This window comes from Calonectris borealis, chromosome 6 (assembly GCF_964195595.1).
Source record: "Calonectris borealis chromosome 6, bCalBor7.hap1.2, whole genome shotgun sequence".
Taxonomy (NCBI): domain Eukaryota; kingdom Metazoa; phylum Chordata; class Aves; order Procellariiformes; family Procellariidae; genus Calonectris; species Calonectris borealis.
In genome coordinates this window covers 40,024,104-40,048,821 of record NC_134317.1, presented here as the reverse complement: position 1 = coordinate 40,048,821, position 24,718 = coordinate 40,024,104, and positions in this window count along the sequence as shown.

The window sequence follows — 24,718 nt, the reverse complement described above, 5'->3', positions numbered from 1 at the left end:
AAGAGTGTGAATAAATTGTTTTGTTGTTGTTTTAGGTTGGGTTTTGTTTTAAGGAAAAGAGTGTTTACTCACCAAGGACATGTTTCCAAACTCTTCATCCACTCCAGTCCCGGCTCTCTGCTATCTCGCTGTGTGTACGGCTGTGAAGCTCCGCGTGGAGCTGTTGGTGGAGCAAGGCTGCTCCGCGGTGGGGTAGGACGTGCCGTGGAGGCACATGCAAGTGCTGGAGTATTTTGGGGCCATGTTGGAGCAATGCTGTCAGGCTCCTGATGGCCAAGTGTCACCCATTTACTAGCGAACTATCCCAGGAGAGTCACTCCAGCTTAAGTAGATCTGTGTCTGCCTCGGTGCGATGTAACAGCCCCTTTACCTATAGTCTGATGAGTACGGCTTGGGCTCAGTGCCCCCAACGGTCTGAAATAGCTTAGGATCCTCTGTCTAACAGTGCTGCAATCCAGCAACGCTGGAGAGATCTCCCCCTTACTGTAAATAACCCGTCTGAGATGCTCTTTGCAAGGCGTGTTGAGCATGTTTTCCAGCCTTCACTCCAGAAAGGGTGAATCAGGTACCTGATGTGGCCCAGAGGTCTGCTCATGGACAGCAAAGGGATGCAAAGGAGGTTTTGGGCATGGCTGAATTCCTGCACGATTACTTTACTGCTGAAATCGAGTGTGTTCATACTGTGCAAAGGTTTCTACCCACCCAACCCATTTACTAGACTGAATTTGTGAAAGAGGTGGAATAATGGGTTGGAAGGGGATGAGCTACAGACCTGTTCGCCCTCTTTGTGGGGAGAGCGTTAAGGAAGGGCTGAGAAATCGGGCTGGGGCTGGGGCGTTACCTGCTGGTGCTGGCGCGGAGTAGCGATCCCCACCCCATACCGTCTGTTTTAAAAGGTGGTGTGTGATGTCAGGAAGGTAAACCCGCTGCCTGGAATACTGGAGGCAGGAAGAAGTGTACTAGCAGGAAGGGGAAAAGGCTAAACTTAAAGGCCTGGGTGGTAAACGAAATTTTTCAGAGGAAAGAAGGTGTTGACTTGGGTGAGCTGTGAGGACTCCATTGGCTTTTGCATTGCAAGGAAATGTACTTGAGCAAATGTGCTGGTATGAAGTATTCAGGCACATAGGCTGACTCCTTTTAGTTTCACCCATGCATGGCTTCGGTTCCACCCATCTTGTTTAAACAAACATACTTGGTGGGGATAAGGCAAGGAAAATCCTGTTCTCTGCTTGTGTTTGTTCTTCCCTCTGCTCCTCTAGCAGGGACACTGGAAACACAGATGGAGCTCAAGGCGTTAGGTTTTAACAGATCCAAATCAATTTGATGTGCCCTTAAAAAATCCCACAGTCATTTCCAGCGGCATCCGCAGAGCTGCTAACAGCCGAGCGTGTGCCCAGTCACTAGCTGCTGCTTGCGTTGGTTTTCTCATACTGAAAAACGTTGTTTTCCTGACACGTGAAGGCTTCAGGTGTGGCTTTCTGGCGGCATCAACACAAGAGCATCTTTAGAAATTAGAAAGTGGCATTATCTGGAGTACCAACGGGGGAGCAGCAGGGCAGTGGAGACCGGGTTGTCATCTTGTGCTTCTAAACCAGTTGTTCCCAGTTTCCTGGTGAGACCTCTCTCAGTGAGTGCCACATAAAAAGGCTCCCTGTAGGTGGTCAAAAAAAGGAGAACATCTGGGAATCGAAACACCCAATTCTCTGACCCGTCAGTAGTGAAAATGGGCTACCTGCACAGCTCAGCCCTCAGTCCCTTCCAGCAGTTCCCCAGAAGACACAACCCACTGCTCGAAGGAGGACCCTCTGCCTACTGGGAAGGACTGGAGAAGAGTTGGCCCCCATTGCTTCCTAATATGAGATGGGGGGATGCAAGAGAACTGGCAGCCCATGCTGTGCTTACCCACTGGTTATGGATTGTCCTCATTTGCCTGCAAATACACATCTGATGGCTTGCAAAAATAACAAGAGGCTTCAAAATAGGAAGGACTATTCTATTTATGCCACTTCTGCTTTATTCCTTCCCCCAAGGTCTCATAGAAGTGGTGGTGGGAATGGACCTCAGGAGGTCTGTAATCCAACCTCCCATCTGGAGGAGAACAGTCTCCAACACCAGATCAGGTCAGCCGTGGCTTTGACTACCCAAAGCCTGATCGCTGCTGTGGAAGGAGATGTCACCACCTCTCTGGGTGACCTGTTCCAGATCTGTGCTACCCTCCTAGTGCAATTTTTTTTTTCCTTAATGTCCAATCTGAACCTCATAAGCCGCAATATGTGGCCATTGCCTCTACCTGCCGTTACCAAGAAGAGTGGCCCTGTCATCATTGCAAGTCCCCTTCAAATCCTGTGGGCAGGAGCTTGACTGTAGAAGGTGGCACCACTTCCCCTTTTTTATTGGTTTTGTGTTCGGGAATGACTCTTCGTACCCCTTGGCATTGCTGCTGGAGGAGAAAACGGTTTTCTGTGGCCATGACCTCCCCAGCTGGGGAAGAGCTGCGCCTGATCCAAGCCCTATGGGAAGGGTGGGAAAGTCCAACCCATGCAAGTCCATAGGGCAAACTGTTTCTTTGAAGAAGAGTTCACTTTCTTTCTTCCATGGCTTATTCTACTGAAATCGAAGAGAGAGAGAGAGAGAATTCAGTAGCTGTTAATATCGATTATCAGTATAAAGGATTGCAAGGGACTGAGCTCTGATCGGGAAGCTCTGATACAAGTTACCAGTCTTCCCTATTATTTTCCCCTTCTTCTGACTCACCTGGTCTGGTTGCTGCGTGTTGCTCCATCCTGGGGGAAGCAGAGCGCTCAACACGTTCCTCACCTCTCCTGTGACCTCTCCAGTGCCGCACCTTTGTTGGATGACAACAACAAAAACAGCACAGAGAATTCCCAAAAGGGTGAGGACTCCTTAATCCCTTCAGAAAACCAACCCGATACTTCATGGGTGGGTCCCTGCTAGTCTCAGAGCAAATTAACATCTCCTTCCTCACCCACAGCTCTCTACCCTTCTGATCGCACTAAATGCCAGCGCCGATCCCATGCGCCTCTGGCCAACCTGCCTCCTCGTTTGCAAAGGTAGGGCCTCATGAGGAGGGTCTTACCCTCTTAAAATCCCAGCCATTTTCCCTTTTCCTAGTTCCACATATGGCTATTTAATCGTGGGTCGAGTCGTCTGCCTAGCAGCCAGTGAGACAGTCCCCTCATCATCACTGATCTGGATCGACTGACAGTTTTGCTACTCCTTCGGTGACCTCCCTCAATCTTTTCCATAACTGTGTTTCTCTTTGGACTGAATCCTTCATCTATTTATTTAGCATCTTTCTCCCGTCCTGTATGTTGTACAGTCACATCACCATGGTATCGAGACTCCCTGTGGTCAGTATTAGACGTTAACCATTGAGATGTTGGAGAAGTTGCCTCCATTTTCAGAGAAAAAGGCTAGAAGTAGTCAATTGCCCAGGTTACAGGATAGATTGCAGACGGGACTGGACTCACGGACCCCATTCCTGTCTAGTCAGACCGTCCTTTCCATTTGGTGCTCCAAGACAGACATGTTCCCTAGGGCGGACCCCAGCTCACAATCCCTGTGTTAAGAGATCTTGACGTTTTCCTGCCTTTCCCTGGATTTGTAAGGTGGTGATTTATCAAGCAAGAACATAGCAAACCAACATCTTGTTCTACAGCTTCACCGCAGGGATGAGTCATATGGACTGCTGATGGCATCTGGCACCAGGTTTTGGCTGCTTTTCTGGAAATAGTGAGCTCTTTGTGGATATCTGGTCATTAGATGATGAATTTCTGTTTGCTCTCACCTGAACTTAATTCAGACTTAGGTGCCACACATCTTCATTAATCCTCTTAGCTGAGATTTGGTTGCACCCTCTTACCTGAAAGAAAGGAATTTGATAATGCACCGATGAAATGAGCTGCAGCGATCTGACATTCAAACCCAGACAAACAAGACTCTCTCGACTCGCTTGGAGAAAAACCACATCAATTACACTGTCAGTTGTATTTACCTTGCACAGTCCTGAACCGTCCCAAGGCTGAGACATGTGCCGTCAACGTCTGGGGCAATGCCTCTGCGGTTAGGGATGTGCCCCGGTTGCTGGGATGGACTGGGGGCACAGCAGACAGAGGTGCATCCGCGGCCTGCACGAGGCTGCAGGAACGCCGAGGAGCAAAGTCTCCAACACACAATGCCACAAAATCTGACTGAGTTCGGCAAAGCACATTTTGTAAGCTTAGGCTTCTTTAAAAAAAAAAAAAGGAAAGGAAAGGAAAAAAAGAACGAACCTGCTGGAAAGGAGGGGTTTCCCGAGTTCCTGCAACATTAGACACTGCCTGCATTCCTGGGCCGTGAGGACAGTTAGTCCAGAAATGCTCACTTTGTTTGTTTTTCCCCCGGCCTTTGCTTCTTGCTTATGTCGAGCAATTTGCACTGTACAGCAACGCTCTCCTCTCCGGTTCCTGGGGTTCGAATGGAAACTTTGCTCCTTACGGTAAGCTGGGAATAGCTGGCTGTGCGCCCACGCAAGGCAGCAGAGGGCAAGCGCCCTGCTCAAGCCCTGGGCTGGCAGCACCCATCGCTCTTGTCTCTTTTTTCCCAGCGCTGCTGGTGCGTCGCGTCTCTGAGCTCGGAAACCTGCCGTCGCAGCTCTGGAGAGCGGCTCTCCTCCCGAGGCCGACGAGCAGCGAATAAGGAGGGTATTGTTTTGCTGTCGTCTACCTCTGCACGTTTGATGGGGAAAATTAAAACAGACACATGAGCGGATTAGGTGTCAGAAAACGTCTAATTACGGCTTATAAAATTACCGGCTCAGTGGCTTATGAATGGAAATGTGCAGGGGAACCTTGTATCAGTGTAGTCTCCAGCTTATCCTTGAAAGCCTCATCTCTAGAGAAAAGGGAAAGCAGCAAAACCCATCAGAGCTGTCCTCTACGGCCGTGGAAGATGCAGAGAGTCCATATCCCATCGTGCCTGGTTCCTTGGGAGCAGCGTGCGCCCTATGTTTCAAAACAGCCTCTCTCCTGTAGGATGGCAGAAGATACGCTACTCTTCATTCCAGAGGTCCTCTCTGCCATCACGTGTTTTGCTGAACGTGGGGGCCGGCGCTGCGCTTCGCGCCGCCGCACTGCTTGGAGTCTGTGCCTACATGTGCGATGCTTCAAGAAATTCAGAGGGAGGCCTTTACCCGTCCAAATTTATGATTTGATGGCTTAATGGTTATGGTTTGGTGATGGTTTAATGATACATAATGATTTAATACTTCTCACTTTTAACAGTTTTCCGTGAAATGCGGGGATGACAGCAAATACATTTTGCTCTCAGTTTTGGGAATAGTATGTTTTACGGTATAACATGTGTATGTTTGTAGCCTATATGACAAAGCCTGTCCCCAGAGCTGTCTGCCAACGCATGGCAAGGCAGAGGTGTGACTCCTCGGTGGGTAATTACTTGTTTATGGAAAGTTATTGGGAGTTTTTGATGGATTTGTGTGCGTGTGAAATGGATATGCACAAACAGGAATTCACCGAGGTTTTTTGCAGCAATCTCCTTAAACCTTTCAGGGAAACTTCGGTGCAGCAGCAGGAAAAGTATGACAGCTTTTTTTTAAACTTTCTGCAAGGTAGCCAAAATCTGTCCTTTCATAACATACCAGCTGCATCCTTAACTATTGGAGAGCCTGTATCCCTCCCTCTCAGTAACGAATATCCTATCCCTGGCATGTCATATCCATCTTCCTGACTGTTCAGAAGCCAAGGGCTGCTGCGGAGTCCGAGGACCAAACCTTGGATGAGTTCATCTTGGTATCATATAGGCCATACATGCAATGGCTTTCCTCCTAGTGACTCATGGAAATAGGTGTGCCCTCAACTTCTTTTGGAGCATTTAAGTGGAATAACTCGACGGAAAGGGAGCGCCTTATACCTTACCTTGTGTGCTTGTACTGGTCTTGCCACAGCACGGGTGAAGACCCAGAGTTTTAGTCCTGCCTTGGAGAGATCCTGGGCACGAGGTTGCACGGGGAGTTGTTCAAACTGGGTTATGTGTTGTGGGAAACAGCGTTTGGTCATTTCGTGTTTTAAAATGGATTGCAAGGGACACGTATCCCTGGGCTTCGAATCTCTATCCTTTGAATATTTTTACCTGTGCAAACCTGATGAGTGCTTTGCTCAGCTTTTCTATGCAATTTCCTATAATGCCTTAATTTTGTAACCAAGATGAAGTTCTTCTTGAGAAAATCCCTGAGCTACTACAGTAGGTACACAACCTGGACCACTACCAATCCCTGCAGTAACGAGTCAGAAAATCGTAGTAACTTTGAGAGCAAAGTTTTGTAGGAGTGGGTGAATAAGGACACAAGGCTCTCCAACAGAGCTGGTTGCCCTGACCAGGTCACCACAATACCTGCGATGGCTGGGGATGCGTGTACACAAAAAACTCATAGGCTTGGACTTGTCTGTCTTCTACTTTGTCTCCATATTCATATAAATTTGTAGGTTTTCGAAAAGTTAATATGAAAGCTTTCACTGAATCTGCTGGAATCAAGACCTTTTCCTCAAGGAAAGGAAAGGTGCTCCTCCAAGGCAGGTGGGCAGGTATGATATGCCGGCGAAGTGAAAGGCTATGCTGCACCTGCACGGGCTTTTGCAGGCAGAGCTGCACTGAGCTGCCCACCCCGCCTTCCTTCCAGCCGACTGCATCGGAGCAAGTTCGGAACCGAGGGTTGGGGGTGGCTTTGGCAGGTGATGCTCTCAGCACTGCTCAGCGTACTTGGTCAAGCACCGCATCTTCAGATCGCACATGTCCCGCTTAGGCACAAGCCTGCACATGGCTGCGGCTACCATACCCACAGGTATACCTACCAGTAGAAATGTGGTCTGAATACTGGGGGCCAGTTTGGGGCCGTTGAGGCCATTTTTTGGACCAGTGACCTTAGCCCGAGCAAATGTGCGTGTCCTAGTTGTAGCTATTGTCACGAGATGGTTTTGATGGGATGTCGCTGTCGCTCCACGTGCGGAGCGTGACCTGGAGAGCCAGTTTGCACACGTGAACGTCAGTGCCACTTTTGGACAACACCGCGCAGTGTTTAACATCCTAAAGCAGGAGTCCTGACCCCAATGTGGTGAATAGCAAAGTCCCCGTGAGGCTGAGGTTTCACAGGACTCTCCCAGAAATACAGCTTGTCAGATTTATGGTGCAGCTTTCTCTTTTCCTTTGGTGCAAAGTTGGGGTTTTTTTACTAAAAATGACCTTTTTCATGTGCACATCTGCTTTCCACCCCAAATCCTGGTATTTATATATCATACCACTGACAACCAAGCTGTTCTGGCTGAAAACCAAAGTATTTTTGTGCAAAATGGCATTAGTCTGTCTCATGGGAATTGTGGTTTTCAGTACCTTCTGCTTCCATTCTCTGTTCTGGGCCAAGTTTTGTTGCAACCTGCAGCTCCCAGGATGTGCATAGACAGAGAAAGCGGGTGTGCTAAGCTAGGAAAGTCTTTAGCTTTCAAGGTCTTATGAATTTTGGTGAAAAAAATTGGACTACAAAACAAAATGTGGAAAAAAAAAAACAGCCTTAAGGGACAAAACCTGAAGCACAGTGACACATTTTTCAGTCATGATATTTTACTGAAAAATATTTTTCTCCTGTGGAAAATTCTGATAAAACCAAAATTGCGTATCAGCACTTCCTGGAGGAAAATGCCTTTTCCTCCAATTTTGAGTCGAGTCTACTCCTATAACAATAAAAAAGTTTTGACTCTAGTTGGCTTATGTGGGATTTTAACGACCCAACCGAATGCATCAAAAGCCTTCAAGATATTTCATAGAAAAATTCTCTTGCGTTTCATAATATTTGTCCAGCGCCCTGAAATTCAGGAAGGTACTCTGATACCTGAAAAGTTTATTTGCGGAATTACCGAGTCGGATGTGTAGCTGGCTGAAATCAATCTACCTCCATTGACTTTAGTGCTACAGTGATTTACAGGGCCGGCGAGTGTTGCTCGGTGATTTGAGCTCGCGGTTTGCCGTGCATACAGCCGTCAAAATCGCGGGCTGCTCGATACGCCCAGCTTATGCCGCTTTCATTTACTGATATGGGAAAAGTGGTATAATGTGGCTGCAACTGTTTATATAAATGTGCTTGTTTCCATGAAGGAAAAGGGTTTTTAAATTTTTTTTGTGGTTTGGTTTTTTTTTATTTATTTAACTATGTCCATGTAGTGGTTTTCTGGTATTAACAGTGTTTTGTAAATTATAGCACCTCTGCTGACATACTGAGCGCTGGGTGTATGTTAGTCCCATCTGAGAAAAATGTGAGCTTTTTTCAGTTAAAAAGTTCCTCTTGGATTCAGAAGGCAACGCATTGAGCTACGCCAGCCCATGGAAATCATTGGTTGTGTTTATACAGCAATTAAAGGGGGATTACCGTCGCCGCGGAGCTCGGCACCCCGGTCCCATCCCCTCCCCTGCACGCACCGGGAGCCTCAAAGCCACATTGTTCCCCGTAGCCGTCAACGCCAGCCCGGGGACAAGGCGGGTCGTGAAAATGGGAGAGGGCAGTTTCTGCCAGGGAGCGAGATTTAAAAAACAAAATAACAACAACAAAGGAAAAAGAGTGGGGGAAGGAACGATAGTTATGTTTTCTTCTTCCAGAGGTGTTTTCCATGGCCATCCTTGGTGCAGGGCAGCGGGGAAGGGAAGCGTCCTTTCCAAGTGCAGCCTGGAATCATCCTTCGGGGGACGAGTTGTGCCAGGTGCTGTAGGAGCACGTGGGCAGAGGTTGTCCTTGCCCTGAAACGCTGGCTTAGCGTGAAGGGCTCTGGAGGTGGCGTCCTGACGGCCCCTGCTCCTGCTCTGCTCAGAGGTCTTGCCAAACCCTCACGCCGGGGATGGGGTGGGTGAATCACGGAGGCGAACGCGTGTCTCCATTTCGGCAGGATCCCTCGGGCTCAGTGCAGCGGGAGGGCCACCAGCGGAGCCGGATTCCTGCTCCCCATGGAAACAGCCTCCTGTAGCGCCCATCCCTGCCTGGACGGCCCTAATCCTCCCTCCGCGGTCACCCTGAAGAGCCTCCCGGCTCTCTTATCAGCGAGGATCTCCCTTCGGCAAATATTTAGGAGAGGCTGCTTTCGGGGGGGGTGCGGTGAGCCAAGGTGGGTGGCGGGGGCCCACGCCGCGGAGGAGGCGCTGGCGGGGACAGGACGGGGGGCACGGCACAGCCACGGGATCCCTGCGGTGTGGGGGGCCACCGCAGCCCCCCGTCACCCTCCCGTGTTGGGGAGACCTGGCCGTGCTCCGGCGGATTGCAGCGTCCCGACCTCTGCTGCTAGCAGGAAACCTTTAAAACAAGTGTCAGGGTGACTCCCCGAAGAGGAGGTGATCCCCCGGTGACGGGGAGCGTGGTTGGAGGTGGGGAGATATATTTTTTGCTCCGAAAAGAGCAAATGTTTTTTCTTGCGGAGAGGGGAGGTTTAGAGGGCACAGGGAGCCCTGCTCCACGCCAGGTACAAGTCCAAGGGCGGAGGAGCCACAGACCACACCTTTGCAGTCATAAATGGTCAGATAGCGCCGTTCTCAGCTCTCACGTTTTTTTTTAAGACCCACCAGAAAACAAAATCCAGCATTTATCCTGCCTCACGGACGATGGATGGAGGGTTGTCCAGAAAACGTACCCTCTGGACACAGCAAGCAGCACAAGCGATGTCGGTCCCTCCCCGATGTAGGGTACAAATTCAAGGCCATGCATGGGTTATCCTGATGCTTGCACAGGTGTTTATTTCCACGAGTAAATGTATTTTTACTTGGCGGTGGGGCAGGAGCTGCTGCAGAGGTGGCGAGCTGAAGTCCCCCGAGCAGAGCCAGCGCGCGGGCTGGGCGAGCAGCGCCGGGGGGGGGGGGGTTACAGCCCCGGGGGGAAAAGGACTCGGGTGGGTACCGGAGAGGGAAAGGGAGGGCTATCACAGGAGCAGACGAGGAGATGATGCACGTACGGTGCCACCGAGTTTTGACACAGCGACTCAAAGCGTGGGACTGTGAGAAAAGCTCGAGCCGCCGATGGGGGATGATCCCGGCAGCGGCGTCTTGGACAGACCAGCGAGAGTCAAAATGAGTCACGAGGCCGCCCCGGCCGCGGGAGGTGCGTGGTGGTACGGATCGGGCTGCGGGTCCAACCCCCAGATCTCCGTTCCTCTGAGTGCTCAGAACTGCCTAGCCAGGTTTGTAGCTGAAATTCATAGTGAAACCAGTGCTCGTCCCACCCACGGGGGCACACGAGGCTTGGGTAATCTCTGCAAAGAACACGGAGATCTTCAAACGAATTGAAAAAGATAACACCGCTACCAAAAAAAAAAAAACAACCAACCCCAAAAAACAGACTTTGGGAAAGTAACAGGTCCTGTCCCAGCTTTTGGTCTGACCTTGGCCGTGGCCTCGGATGCACCAAACCTGAGTGCCTCACTCCTAAAGATGACAGCGCCCAGGCCCGTAAATACCTCTGCATATAGGTGTAAGCTCACTTCTTCTTTCTTCTCCCTCTGCAGCGTGCAGTCAATCGTGCCTTATGAAGGAAAGGTGAATGTGAAAGCTGGAGGGGCTTTGTTACCCTGCTAATGGTTTTTAAAATAAATAGGGGCCTGAGAACCATTGAGCTGGAAGCAGTAATCAGCCTGTGTGATAATATCCTTCTCCCTGGACAGGCAGCATCGAGAGCAGCTGTGGAAATGAGTTGACGTTACAGAGTGCAGCACAGTAAGTAAAGGATACCTGGAGCCGTTTGCAGCATTTGTTGGCTTTTTACATCTCCCCGTATCGCTCTTTCGCGCCCTGCAAACTGGCCGGTGGAGAAGGAGACGTGCATTCGCTTGTGCACCAGCACAGGGGAAGTTCCAGGGCCACTAAGGTTTTGGGTTGGTTCTGAAGCCCCTTTGCACACACATCCCATGTCGCTTGTTATAACCGAGCGACGCCGGTTAAAGAGGCGATGCTCGCTGTCCAAAACCCTGGCAATGAAAAAAATACATCTTCTACTTGGGTTGAGGCTCAGCTTCGTCTCTTCTGCCTGCCGAAAGCCCGGCGGTGCCCGGCAGACGGCGCGGCTTGCAGGGGCATCTAGTGGCTGAAGGCTGTAGGAGTGAGCGGGTGCTGCGGGGCGCTTCCTGCCCTCCTCCGAAATCAGCTCCTCTCATCCGAGACAGGTTAGTGCCCCTCGTCACACAGACACCATCAACACCTGCAGGCCCGCAATCTTGCCAATAATCTGATTTAAAAGATAGCCCTCTGGCCATTCCCCACCTCCTCCTTCCCAAAATACCCGTTTCGGATAAGAAGCAAAACTTTGCAGGTGGCTTCAATCCTCCTTCCGTTGAATGTGTGGAAACAACGCTTAGCGGCAGTGGCATCCCTTCGCACATCGCTGCGGCTTCCCCGGGCACGCCGAGGAGCTGCTGCGAGGAAGCGTGGGTGCAAACATCAGCTTGCAGGAAGCCTGCTACTACTCCAAAGTTTTTGGTTGCATGATTTATTTAGCTGAGGCTTGTCTCAGCTTCCAAAGATCAAAGAAATCACAGAATTGGGTGGGAGGAAGAAAAATCAAATCTTCACGTGACGTTTTGCAAAGCCAAAACTTCTTAGCACGTTCAGGACCAAATCTGCCGCTGCCGGCAGCGAGGTGCCCGGTGGTGCCTGCGGCCGTCCCCGGCTCTGGGGATGGGAAGGGGACGGGGAGGAGCGGGGGACACGGCAGTGACGCTGAGCGCTGTGCTCGCTTTCTTTAAATCTTCAGGGGACGATACCTGTGGCAAACACTCCCTGAAAGTAAAAGTGCGATATGGTGTATTCGAGGCTGATAAACAAGGCTCTTTTGTAAGGACCGGTGACTCACGTCTCCTGGATTTTATAAGAAAACGCGCATAAAAGCAATTACTAGGGTGAGAATTATTTTGTTTCTTCATGGCCTGACAGTTTTGACAGCTCCTAGCTTGTTATCTATCCCAAACCCTCTTGATCTCCCAACTTCAACATGACTTTTAATTATACTTTCCGATGAGTAAAAGGGCAGACAATCTACAGTCTGCTTTCCATTCAGTCTAACGTATTTAAACAGTAAGGGCAACTTTTCCTCCTAGCAGGTAAAAAGGGTGATTTGGTTGTCCGATGTGGCAGATATATTAAAAAATAAATCACAAATAGTTCAGAGTTTGTATGAATGGGGGGTCGGCGCTTCCCTCCCCTCCCCTTCGGAGCTGCTGGGAAAGCCTTCTCCTCCTGGCCGAGGACCTTTGCTCTGCTGAGGGGGTTGGAGTTTGGAGTGCGGCCGCGGGGTTACGGCCAGGCAGCGTCCCCTCGGGGAGGTGACTCCTGGGAAGGAGATGGGGACACCAGGAGGTCCCCGAGGGGCTCAGCTCCACGCCGGGCACGGCAGAGGTACGGGGGTTCCCACGTGTCCCAGGCTATAGTCTCTCTCTGGAGAGTCCAGTTTAGGGTAAATTTATTTTCATGGTGGGAGAAAACTGTCTTTTGGTGAGCCCTGGTAGAGCTTTTGGTTTCTCACCCGGTCCCAAACACGTGCAAGGTTCCTCAGTGTAACAGCAGTTGCTTCCCAAAATTATTACAAATCTAGCTAATTGCTTCCATAGTTAAAAAAAGAAGAAAAAATATTTTAATTCAGAACTTAAAAAATAAGAAATCATTTGATCACCATAGGCCTGCGTTATCAATACCTTTGCGATGTACCTTGCTGCAAGGGCACTACCTCACCTAGAAGACTCTTTTCCCTTCCAAAACATGGGCTTGCCTTCCCCGTCCTGGCGATGCTCGGCAGCATCGTGGCCCCCACGGCCCGCGTTCCTCCTGCTCAGCCCCTGGTCCAAGGGCAATGCCGCTGCGGGCCAGCACTAAAAGGCTGGATATATGAAGGATGACAAAGGACTTGGGAGCTCTAGCGATGGACATCACATAGGTCACATCAGTCTGAAAGAGGCGAGATGTGAGTTGGAAATAAAGTGTAAATCAAAATTAGGAAGGTTACGCTAAAATTACAATGAAAGCCACAATGAACAAAGTTACAAAATAAGTTTACTGTGTTCTTCCAGATCAGTCATTTAAGTTAGGAGGGACCAGGGTTAGGGATACTTGTACAACACTTTTTTTTTCTCCTTGTGTATGTGCATTAAAACACATTCTTTAATGCCAGCATCATGTATTAATTTTTCCATATGACCTGTTATGAGCATCTCTTACTATATTGGAAAAGAACAGCATATATGTCCAGAAGGCCTCTGGAGTTGCAGAGGTATTAAATAGATCCCATACATCAGTTGTTTGTTAGTCCGTCTAGTGACAGGCCGCAGTTTATCTTATGATAAAATAGCATGTTAGGGAAATGCCTCTCTCAACTGCATTTCTATAGAAAATGTTTTTGTAGAAAGTATAAGGAAAAGGTAAGATGAGAAAAGTAAAAAAAAAAACCACGTAACTTGAGAAATTCAGGGGCAATAAATCACCACACCAGATGGTATTCATCTGTGAATGCCGTGCAGAGCTATCAATTTAAAAAATTGCACAGGAGTGTACCATTAAAATTCAGATATAATATCTGCCCATTTTCACTGCCCATCTTCGTGGTGCCTGGGCAGGTAAGAGGTGACTCGGTTCCACCTGCCAACATCTCTAGGTGCCTTCAGACCCAGCTGGCCTCCCCACCGCAGCCTTGGAAAATTTGACTCAGTGGCTTATGTGTCTGTTTACTTACTAATTCTCTTAATTATAGTGAGGAAGTGCAACCAAATAAGTGGATTCTGAATAAAATTTTAAAAATCCATGAGATATTGATTTACAATGATCTTTTTGCCGACTTACACTCCCGCAGAGAAAAATGCTTTATGTCAAGCTCACGTGCCTTTCGTCCTAGGTTTTAGAGGGCTTTTGGATGTGTTGGCCCCGCGTATGAGGGGACAGCCTGCGATAACCTACAGGTGGGGCTGAAGATCAGGAATGAAGTCTCATGTTGCCATCAGCGTGTGATCCAGCTCTTGCTGTCCAGACCACTCTGCAGACCCAGCCTGGTCACTGCGAGTGGGGCTTGTCAGGTAATTCCCCTGGTTAGGGTACAACGGGTGGGAAATAATACGTCTTAATCCAGTCTTGGGTCTGCAAGATAGGGCATCATCGATGGGAAAGCATCCCCGGCTGGGCGGTGGGAGCTGCCTGCTCTCCCAGAGAAAAATGTTATGTAGGGACCGAGCTGTAAAACACCGGGAGGGTGCAATCAGCATGTCGGCGGTCAGGAGAAAACCCCAGCTTTATCTAATTTGGGATTTTTAGCAATTCCTTGAAAGTGCTGGCAAAATAATGGATATAATGGAATCCAGGAAAAGGCGCAGAAGAAGGTAGCACATGGATTATGAAGCTCGCATTGGGAGCTTGGGAAATTGCAGTCTGCATAAACTGGGTCCTCAGTGGCGTTAAGCAAACCCCTTCATCTCTCGAGTCCTATTTTCTCTCTTCCTCACCTTGCGGATCGCAGCGTGAGGATAAATTCAGTGAAAGACTGTGACGTTATGGCAGGTAGAGAGTTGCATAAAATAAGGCAGTCTTTGCACTCGGTAACCTGCGATGCGGTTCTGCTGCCGTTTAAGATTTGGTAAAGGGAGGGAAAACAACGGCTGGTTAGGAAGCCGTGGTTGTGGCAGCGCGCAAACCTTTCTGCTCCTTGCGGTCCCTGCCGCGCCGGCGGCACGGCTGAACAAGCGGACCCAGAAACGGGGCCCTGGGGCTCAGCCCGGCGGGGAGGGAGGCAGGACGGCGCGGTGTGCGCCGGCGGGGGTGCCAGCCCTCTCGGGTGAAGTCTCCGCATTGGCTTGTACTTGGGGAAATGTTTCCCCTGTTTTAGATTAAAGCAGGAGATGCTGGCTTCATGCGCCGTGAGTCCTGTTTAGAATATATTCAGTGTGGGTACTTTTTTTTTTTTTTATACTTAATAAAGAAAAAAAGTGTTGTTTCATTCGCCAGTCCTAAAATGATGATTTGTAAAGAAAAGAAAATTGATTTAAAGGCCGCAGGAACAAATTGAGGGGTCAAGTTTGACTTTAATTCCAACAATTAATTAAGGAACTCTTCTGGAGAGGTTTGTAAAACGAATATTGATCTCAGATCTCGGGCACTCTGCAGTCATGTCTCCGTCCTGGTTTATATCCTCCCATTTTGATTTATGGATTGGGTTTAGCAATAGCGGAGCTGCATGACAGGGCTGCTCAGCAGCGCTGTGCGAGCGCCCGTCCTGAGAGCACAAAGCTCGTGGCAGTCACCTGTACAGCGGAGCCGGAATATTTTAAGGTGAGCGAGGGATGTGTCACGTTCGGTGTCTGCTTTCATGACCAGGAGTCATCTACCCCTGCCCTGCCCCAGCTCAGCCTTCTGGCTTCCAGTAAGTGTTCATCGGAGCAATATTTTTCTCCCTACAGCAGCATAAAATGAACTAAATTCCACGTTGTTGGGAGGGCAAAAATGCATTTGGTACTGGAAGAAGCAGAAATAGTTAATAGCCTTTATTTTAAAGGAAACTTGTCTGTGGAAGGACTGCCAAGGTCATGTTCAGGTTTTTGAGTTGGTTTGGTCTGTGGCTTGGGATTTCTTCACGGCAGGGCTGGGATCTGTCCCTACCAGGTATGTCGGACGGCTGAAGAAGCGGTGCTCGGGTAGGGGTGGGCGCGGGCAGGCAGAAAGGCTCCTCCTGGTACCAGCTGCGGATGGGTTTGCTCCGTCGGGACGTCCCACTCCGCAGCGTGGGCACCGCAAAGCTGGGCAGAAGTACAGGCATCGCTCCCTGAAGAGCGTGCCTTTTCTCTTCCTGCCAACATCTCATCCCATCCTGCGGTAACAAAAAGAAAAATCCTGAAATACTTACAGAAAAAAAAAAAAAAAAAAAAATAGCACTATCTCATAGATGAAATTTTCTCTTCTATTATCTTTTCTTTATTCTCTCTCTTCTTCCTACTCTCTGTGCACACTTCTTCTAAGCCAAAGGATTTGAGAGGCATGGATTTGGGGTGAAGGACATAGCTCTGTCTTCTGTCAACCTCTGCTGTGCCAAACCCAGAAAATTTCAGGAAGAGTTAATCCAAACAGCTGCCCGTAGCACTTCACCAGCTTCCCTTCTTGCAGACGCCCTTTATGCTGAGTACAAAGCACGGCTTTCTCCAGCTGCGTGAGATGAGTTTGCCAGGAAAATCGCCTCTGCCCGGGAAAGGCTTGGTGGTACGAAAACTGCCCCAACGTTTGCAAACCTACAGTAAGTGACGACACCAAACGAGCAGAAGTTTCCAGTGTCACCTGGACCTAGAGCAAGCAGCATCACAGTTAACGCTATTGATGCATGTAGGAGCCTGGGAAACAAATTTCCAGCTTCAGAAAACATTCCTACCCGCTCAGTGTAAATCGTGTCCCCTCTTCCTGGGAGGATGATCAGATTGAACAGGGGAGAGATATTTAGCATAACTTAAAAAGATTAGGTGTGAATTCTAGTCAGAGTGTAGTGTAAAAAGTAAAAATCAAGGGTTTTAACATTGGTAATTACTGCATGGCTGAAAAAGTACCCCTGACTATGAAATAGAGCCGATATTTAGAGTCTTACTGTTTTATTTACTACTGTATTTGCAGCACACCCAGCTAGTTAGCCAACTGCTTAAAAAAACCATATTTAATGTTTGGAGGCACTCAGTAGGGCTATAAACTGATTTTTAAGGGCATGCAAACATAGTGCGTTAACAGCATTACACACGCTCGAGTTCCCTCTGGGAAAAGACCAAACCAACCTCCATTTTCCGAGTAGACTCGATCATCTCATCCTGAGTTTTGTAGATGGGCTACACAGCTCAAACTGGTTGACTTCCCGGCACTTGATGGGAACCACTTAAAAGGATAAACTTGAAGAGATCGATACCCCTTACATACTATGGGTGATGTAGCCCCGAGTGCTGTGGGGCTGTTAAAAATTCTGCAGTAAAGGACTGCTCAGAAATTTAAAAAGAGGGGAAAAAACCCCACACGGTGGTTGTAGGGACTTAGTCCCGTTTCATTGCACGGGGGATTTATCTGCAGAGCTGGGGGCTGATGATAATCTTTCAGACAGGTTTTCCTCTGGTTTTATTCCTGATTTATACCACTAGCAACGAAAACAATATCAGACGGAAAGTCTGTGAGCAGGCAGAGATGAGAAGAGGCGCCGGAGAGAGAGGCACCCGCTTGTGTGTTTATCCATTTATGAAAATGGGGAATCCAGAGGCAAACACGCTCAGCAGTCCCTCGGTGCAGATAATTGAAAGTGAGCGCTGAAAGCACGCGCTCCTCTTTCATGCTCCAAGGGTTAATAGTCTTCTGGGGCACTTAAGACGAAGCTCCTTTGAGAGCCCACGTGCTATCTCCTGCCTATCCCCCAACCATTACTTTGTTTCTCCTTTCCGTATATTCTTATTATTTAGGACAGAGTGGTGTTTTTTTCCCTGGCAAAACTCACGCTGGCTCACCCTTTGCATATTGTATTCATCAAGAGGCTCTATAGCTTTCCCTAAGGATCTTGGCTGCTATTTTTCCTGGTAGTGTGGGGAGGGACTGGGAGTCCTGGGAGAACCATTAGTTCCTTTTGAAAGGATTGATACGGACCTGGCCTTCTTCCAGTCCCTCCACTGTAGAAATTGTAATTTATCATTAAAAAGCATACATTATTTTTGTTAGCAGTTCAGCTACTTCATTCTCAGTTCCTTCAACTTTTCTGGACGGGTGCCATGGAAACCCAAATGATTTATTATAATTTAGTGGTCGGGATTGAACGGGCACCTCTTTATCGCTATCTGTACGTCTCCATCGGCTCTGGGCACGGCGCGGAGCAAGCCAGCCCCGACACCCAGTGCAGGAGGGGTGGTAGGATGCAGCAAGGGGACAGAGAGCACGTCCAGCGTCGGCTGCTGCAGTCGCTCGGCCGTGTGGCAATGGCAGCAAGCTGAGTTTGGGCTGGAGGCAGAGGTGTAAGGCCAGGTCTTAAACTTGTTTCCCATTACCTACTCAACCCTTGCTTCTTTGCTTTGGGGCACTTCTTGCTGTCCTGTTGGGATGGGAGTAGAAATGAGAACAGGGAGACTGAAGGCTCATCAGCATCTTCGCAGGGAACCCTCCCTCTTCACTGATGTTTACAGATTTTTTCCGGTTGCCCCAGACATTTTCCTCCACTCAGTAGAAGGATATCAGCAGAACTATTGCAATGAAAGACTTAGAAGTAATGACTCTGTGCTGCCCTATTGCATGTAGGAATGCTACACGTGCTACGCTAACAAATTTATAAGCCCGAGTAATGCAACAAGCCTGCTGCTACCTCACACCTGCACGCACCGAGGCACCGGTAATATATAGAGGCACAGGTAATATATAGCACACATAATGCTGCCTTACGTTAACAGCAGGATGGCCAAATAATACGGGGCAGCAAACTTTCTCTCCTGAGATTATGTTGCTGGTGCAGACACCAAGACTGAGACATTTAAACGAGAAGATGCAGATCCCTGAGGCTGAACATAAAATATTTATATGAAGAGACTGTGGACCAATAAATTTCAGTTATAAATGTTTACAGCTGAAGGTAGTAATAAATAACCTTCCAAAAGCAATATTTCAATTTGCACTTATTGTACTTGTGCTACATGTTATATTATCAGGAAACAATACTAATTATAGCAGGACATGGAATTAGCTCATGTTTAATGAATGATTACCCAGTTTAGTTGTGATCGTTACAACACCAGGACACAATTAAAACTGTGAAATGTTGTTTATTCTGGAGAGATATTAGACTCTTTCTCCATGGCTACCATTTACATGTCCAACCAATGCATAATCTGTTCATTAAATTGTGACAGAGGTGAGTTCGCTTTAATAAATTTGTCAGACAACTCCTAATTCTTGAATTTCCAGTCATCTAACTTCAGCTGTGCAGGCTTCATGTGGTCTTTGGCAACAGAGGGTTAAAGCCAGGAGAAAACTGACTCTTCAGGGAGCTTTGTGGCAATCTCCTACTGATCTGCAAGAACCCAAGTTCAGATCATCGCAGGTCGTTCTCCTCCTTCCCCTCCTGGGCGTTGACTGTACCCAGCGTGGCTGCTTCCTCCTCATTACTTAGGGCAACGCTGTCGTCGTCTTCTCTAACCTGTGTATCTCTTGCAGGGCAAGGCATAGCTTTGTTTCAAGTTGTCATCTTGCAATTAAACATTTGGGATGGGTTTTAAAGAGAAGTACCTTATCTGGTGACATAGGTGTAAATGCTGTGCTGACATCTCTGTCGGGTGGATCTAGCCTTGTCTGGTGTAAGTGGACCAGTTTACGCTACATAAAACCAAGTCACTCTTGGTGCGAGGCAAGCACCTGCTAATAAATCTGGTTGTCTACCATCTCATCTCCTGGTGACTGCAGCTGTCCTGTGGCAGGGACCAGTAAGCTCTTTCAAGAAGAAGTCTTAGGTTGTCCGTCCGGCACATTAACCTCAGATGGGGAGGGAGATAACGGAGTTACGTTGACTTTGCATGCAAGTTGGAGAAGTCTTATCTGTTTAACCTGACCTGAACCTCTAACAGTTGGGCTTCACCTTTCCTAGGGAATGGCAGCCGTATAAAACTTCAGCATCTACTCAAGCACAGTCCTCAGACTCCTGTGGGAAATGCAGCGAGAGGGAGAGGCATCTCCTAAGGATGATTTACCCCACGCTTGTCAGAGGATGCTGTCAGTCTTCTCCTAGGGAGGCTTATTGCTTGTTGTTGAGTGTAGACAGTGGTCTACAATGGTCTCTGACTGATCAGCTTTCACTAGACAGACAGCTCTTGGATGGCTAAATCTGATGAGGTAACATCTGTCCTCTAATGTTTTTGAGGTCCTCTGAGTGTCTCCTGCCTAGTTGCACACTGTGATAATTTTTCCCTTCTTCTTTTTCTGTCTGTCTTAGTCTTTCCCCAGTGCTCTGTGTCTGGCTGCCTTTATCTAGCCCACATGTCTCTGTGGAGAAAAGGCTGGCTTTGGCAGGAAATATGTTCTTAGCCTTTCCTGGAGAGGACATGACTTAGGACAAGGATAGATGGGAGCTGTAGACAGGCTGAACCACAGTGCAAGGTGCCTCCAAAGCCCTCTAGAGTTAGGTCTCAGATGTGTCTTGGCCAACCTGGTATTCAGGATACCCCTGGGTACATGAAGATGCCAGAGGGGTAATGCTTTAGAAGTGAGGCACCTCTATAACTTCAAGGCATGAGTCTTCATGATAGTGCTGTGACTGTGTTGGTTTAAAGATACGGGTGAAACAAGGTCTGCAAGCACCAAGTAATGTATTGAACAAACGACCATAGCTAGCAGGAGAAAACTGAAGCCTCAGGTCATGCAAGCATAGAGTAGAAACAGCTTGTTGTTAAAAACAGCAACTTTCGATGCTAAATGCAAGCTGAGCACAGCTCCTTCAAGTCTAGTTAGATACGCATCAGGTTAGCTGTGAGAAAAAGTGATGGGCACAAGTTGAGGAGAGGGTTTATTGGTAATATGGGAGAGGTGATTAGGTGGCTGTCTCCTAAGTGAGAAATACCAGCAATTTATAATCCGGACAACTTCATACTGGTTTTGCAGTTAATAAATGTTACGTGTATTTCCCAGGCAATGTCTAGACCCGCTTGGTGGGTATTGGACTGCTGTGCTTGCTGCTGCTGAAGTTTAGCATCAATGGGAAAGCTGTCTGCAGGCTGGGAAGGGGCAGCGCTGGAAACACGGTGAGGCAGAGTTTACTTTTCTTACACTCTCCCTGGTCTAATGCGCTTGCTGAGCTGCCTTCTCTCTTTCTTTTCTTTTCTTTTCTTAAGAGAGTATGAGAAAGCTGCCAATTTTCCCCCTCATACTCCGCATCTCCCCTAATAACTACCTGAGATAAATTTAGCTGGGAAACCAAACCGGTTGGGTCGCCTTTTGGGGGAAAGCAACCAATTTGCAGGCTTTGATCTTTGCTACGACGTTTGGAATGTGCAAGGAGACAGAAAAAGGAGAAATGGGCAAATATTTGAACGCAGCCCTCCGTGACAGCTCCCCTTAGCAAGCACTCCACCCAAGAGCCCCTCGGAGAGCTTTTGGCTGCGTTATCTCGGGAGTGGCCCTTAAATGGGCAGACGAAGACGGGAAAGGCAAGACTAAAAGTAATGACACATCTGCGAAGGATGCACTGCGTTTCCGCCCTCCCCTCCGCACTTCTGAGCAAGCTCTTGTACGAGGTTGTGACCCTTGTACCCAAAAAGAGTATTTCAGGCAAATTCTTCCCGTTAACGAAAGCAGAAGGGATATTTCCAAAAGCTCTAGGAGGAGCTGGACTGAGCTCTAACACCCAACGCACGAAGGTAGCTCTGCTGCCACCGGTGAACTGCTCTTGCTCTTAAAGCCAAGGGCGCGGTTGAATGCTTTGGTGTTGGGACCTTGGAGTAGATGCGAGATCGTGTGCTCTGCACCTGCCCTCGCAAAATGCATCACTTCGGGCTCTCGTTCAGCGGCTTTACGGTAGCTTTGAGCAGAACAGCTAGACAGATGGAAGTATGGGCAAACTTTGACAAAACGATGAAGATATTAATACATATTAAGATTCCCATTAATAATTGAAATACTAATTCAATTATTGAAGAATAATTATTAATATTTATAGCATCCAGATTGGTGATGATTAACCGTAATGGCATAATTTAACAAATATTTTTAAAATAAAACATTTAACAAATAACATTTCCACCATTTTTCCATCTTAAAAGAAAGTGTGAAGGGTTCGTGAATATATGCAATCTTTACTGGTTTTAGAACATGGTTTCTATATTTTATTTTTATTATGGATTGCTTTATTGTAGATTTTATCCTCAGGCTGTTTCCCAACAAACTACTTCTACACTCTCTAAGACAGAAAGAAACCTATGGCAAAATAAGCTTATAGTAACAGCACTATAAATCTATGGTGTAAGTATAGTCGTAAGTGCATAATATGGCTCCATTTCTTTCTACTCATTTCTCTTTCTGAAGTCTCTATAACAGATGATTGATGTATATGAAAACCATTTAGCACATATTAAACTGGGGAGTCAAAATATTATTTCAAAGTTTTCCAAGATATGTTGATCCAAATTTATGTCAGAATCTCCTGAAAGGTTACGTTGGCCCATGTTTTGCAATATTCATTTTTCATCGCAAAAGTTCCTACATGACATCTTCCATGGCAGTGGTATTGCCGTAAAATCTAACATATATATGCATACCAAAATGCAAAATTCCACAAAGAAAATTTCTGAAACAAAACAACAAGTAAAATTTACAGTTTCTGTAAGATGTCAGATTTGTAAAGGCTTGTTTGGGCTTCTTTGTCAAAAACGGTTTGCCAATATTTTTATCCCCAAAAGGTTTATTCTATTGGAAAAAAAGGTTTGGGGGGAGATCACTCCGCCCGATCTTACAATAAGCCTATGCCTGCCAAATTTTTAAGGCTCGTCTGTAGGAACTCTTTCAACAGATGTTTGCTGTGTGTGATATTATAATGTTTTCTCTAAAGTATTTAACTGCGCTTCATAGGGAAAAATGATTCTTTGACTTCCTTCACAATAACATCATGTCAAAAATAGACTTGAGATCTCGTTATTTATATTACTGAAGTACTGAATGGCCTTGCCTGAGAACAGACTGTTCTAGCGTCAAATAGAGTACCAAATTACGGTTGGAGATGGTCTTTGCTCTGAAGAACTAACACTCGAGGTAAACAAGACAGACAAGGAGAAGATGACAAATTGAGCATCCTAAAACCGCTGCACAGAAGTGGTGGAATACAAGTGGCAAACCTAAGCCATTTTCCAAAGTATCCCACCATTTTCGTGGGATGTTTATTCATCTCTCCTCCCCATCTCTCCTCCCCATCTTTCCTCTCTGGCAGCCGGGATGGGTCTGAGACGTGCTCCTGGTGACAAGAGGTAGAAAATCCCTGCTTTGCTTCAGTGTTTATACTGAGAAATGAGCTTATTAAGGAAGCAGATCTAGAAATGCCCCAGGTTGTACCTTGTAACTCAGCTGAAGATGAGCTGATAGGGAATGAGGATGACTAAATTTATTCATTCAGTGGGTGGACATTCCTGTCTTGCAAACCACGGTGACTGATCCATCATAAAAAGTTGGGCTATTAAATTGCTGTTTAGCAAATACAAACTGAAATACGGCCTGTACATCTGAAATGATGCATCTTTGCAAGGTGTGGGGTCAACCTGGCTCACCTGCCCTTGCCATTGCTTTAGTTACCTCTTCACAGGCACGGCTAGTGAGGCTGGTCCTGTAGGAGGTCATCTACCCTGAAGCTCAGGAAGGAAGCTGGCTTACAGGTTCATTTTATTTGAATGTGTCTATTATAATTTCTTTATTCTGGGGAAAAAAATTAACTGAAAATGTGCGGTTTTTCCAAAGCATCCAAGTAAGTTTCTAATTTCTTCGTTAGTGCCCTTTTCAGGATGCACGTGCCACTCCATGTGAGCGCTCTGGACTTCAGTTTCTTCTGCCCTGGGTCATATCGTAGCTGTAATCTCTCTGCTATGAATTTACTGAAGAATATATAGAGTTTGCAAATAATATTTCCTTGCCTAAAAGACAAAGGTGATGCTTCTTTAGCAGCTGCTGTTCTTTGAACTTATCCGAGGGCTTTGTTGGCAAGCGAGCTCTCTTCAGGATTCTGCTTCCTCTGATATATCAGAGGCTATTTCTTGGCATGAAGTAATTAGAGGCAAGGCAATTTTACAGCGGAAGGCATGGGGATGCTCGCTAATCACGGCCTTCTCCCTGCTCAAGTGCTGTGCTTGCTGACGAACCCCTCCTTGCTGGAGGCAATTGTGTTTTCTGGGGCAAATCAGGTCACCGAGATCTGCACGCTTCCTGGCGGCTAATGCAATAAGCAGGAGCTACAGGAGACATCTCTTCAGGATGGCACTTGCTATGGGTGAATGTGGGCGCCCTGCGAGGTGGAGGCAGTCATTAACTGTCCACCTGGCAGAGTCTGGGGACGGGAGCTGCTCTGACGGGGTGTTCACTTGCAAATAGGTGCTTGTGCTCATCCAAGCCTGAAGAGGGAATGGCTGATAGCTTCTCCAGAACGGGAGGCTTTGCCAGCAGAGTTTGTGCTCCATTGGAAGGGAGGTGATCTTTCACAACATCCCGAGCGGCCCCGGAGGGAAAGCAGAACCGTGCGAGGCTGTCGCACGTCCTGTGGACAACACCAATGTTCCCCAAACCACTGGTTGTTTTAGAAACACCTCTGCATGAGCAGGATGGTAGCCTGAAGTCTTTTTACTGATAACTGCAAATATAAATGGAGAGTTTCATTGTACGGGATATAAGGGAAACCCAGACGTGACACAACTAAGGGTCTGAAAAGGCTGACCTCTTTAGCTCCCTCTGCAATTCAGGTCATGATGGTCTTCCAAAACTGAAGCTCTTCTCGTTTTGACATGCGGAGTTTGAAACTGCTGCTTGTCTACAGCCACAGGACCAGGATTGGTCTGTGCTGTGCAAAGAGCTTGTTTTCTGATAAGTATTTGTGTGAGGAGACGTAGTTTCTCCAAAGAGACAGCATTTCCCTTCCTCACCTCTGTCACCACAGCTGGAAGCCAAAATGGATTATTTAATTTTTTTTCAAGTATTAGGT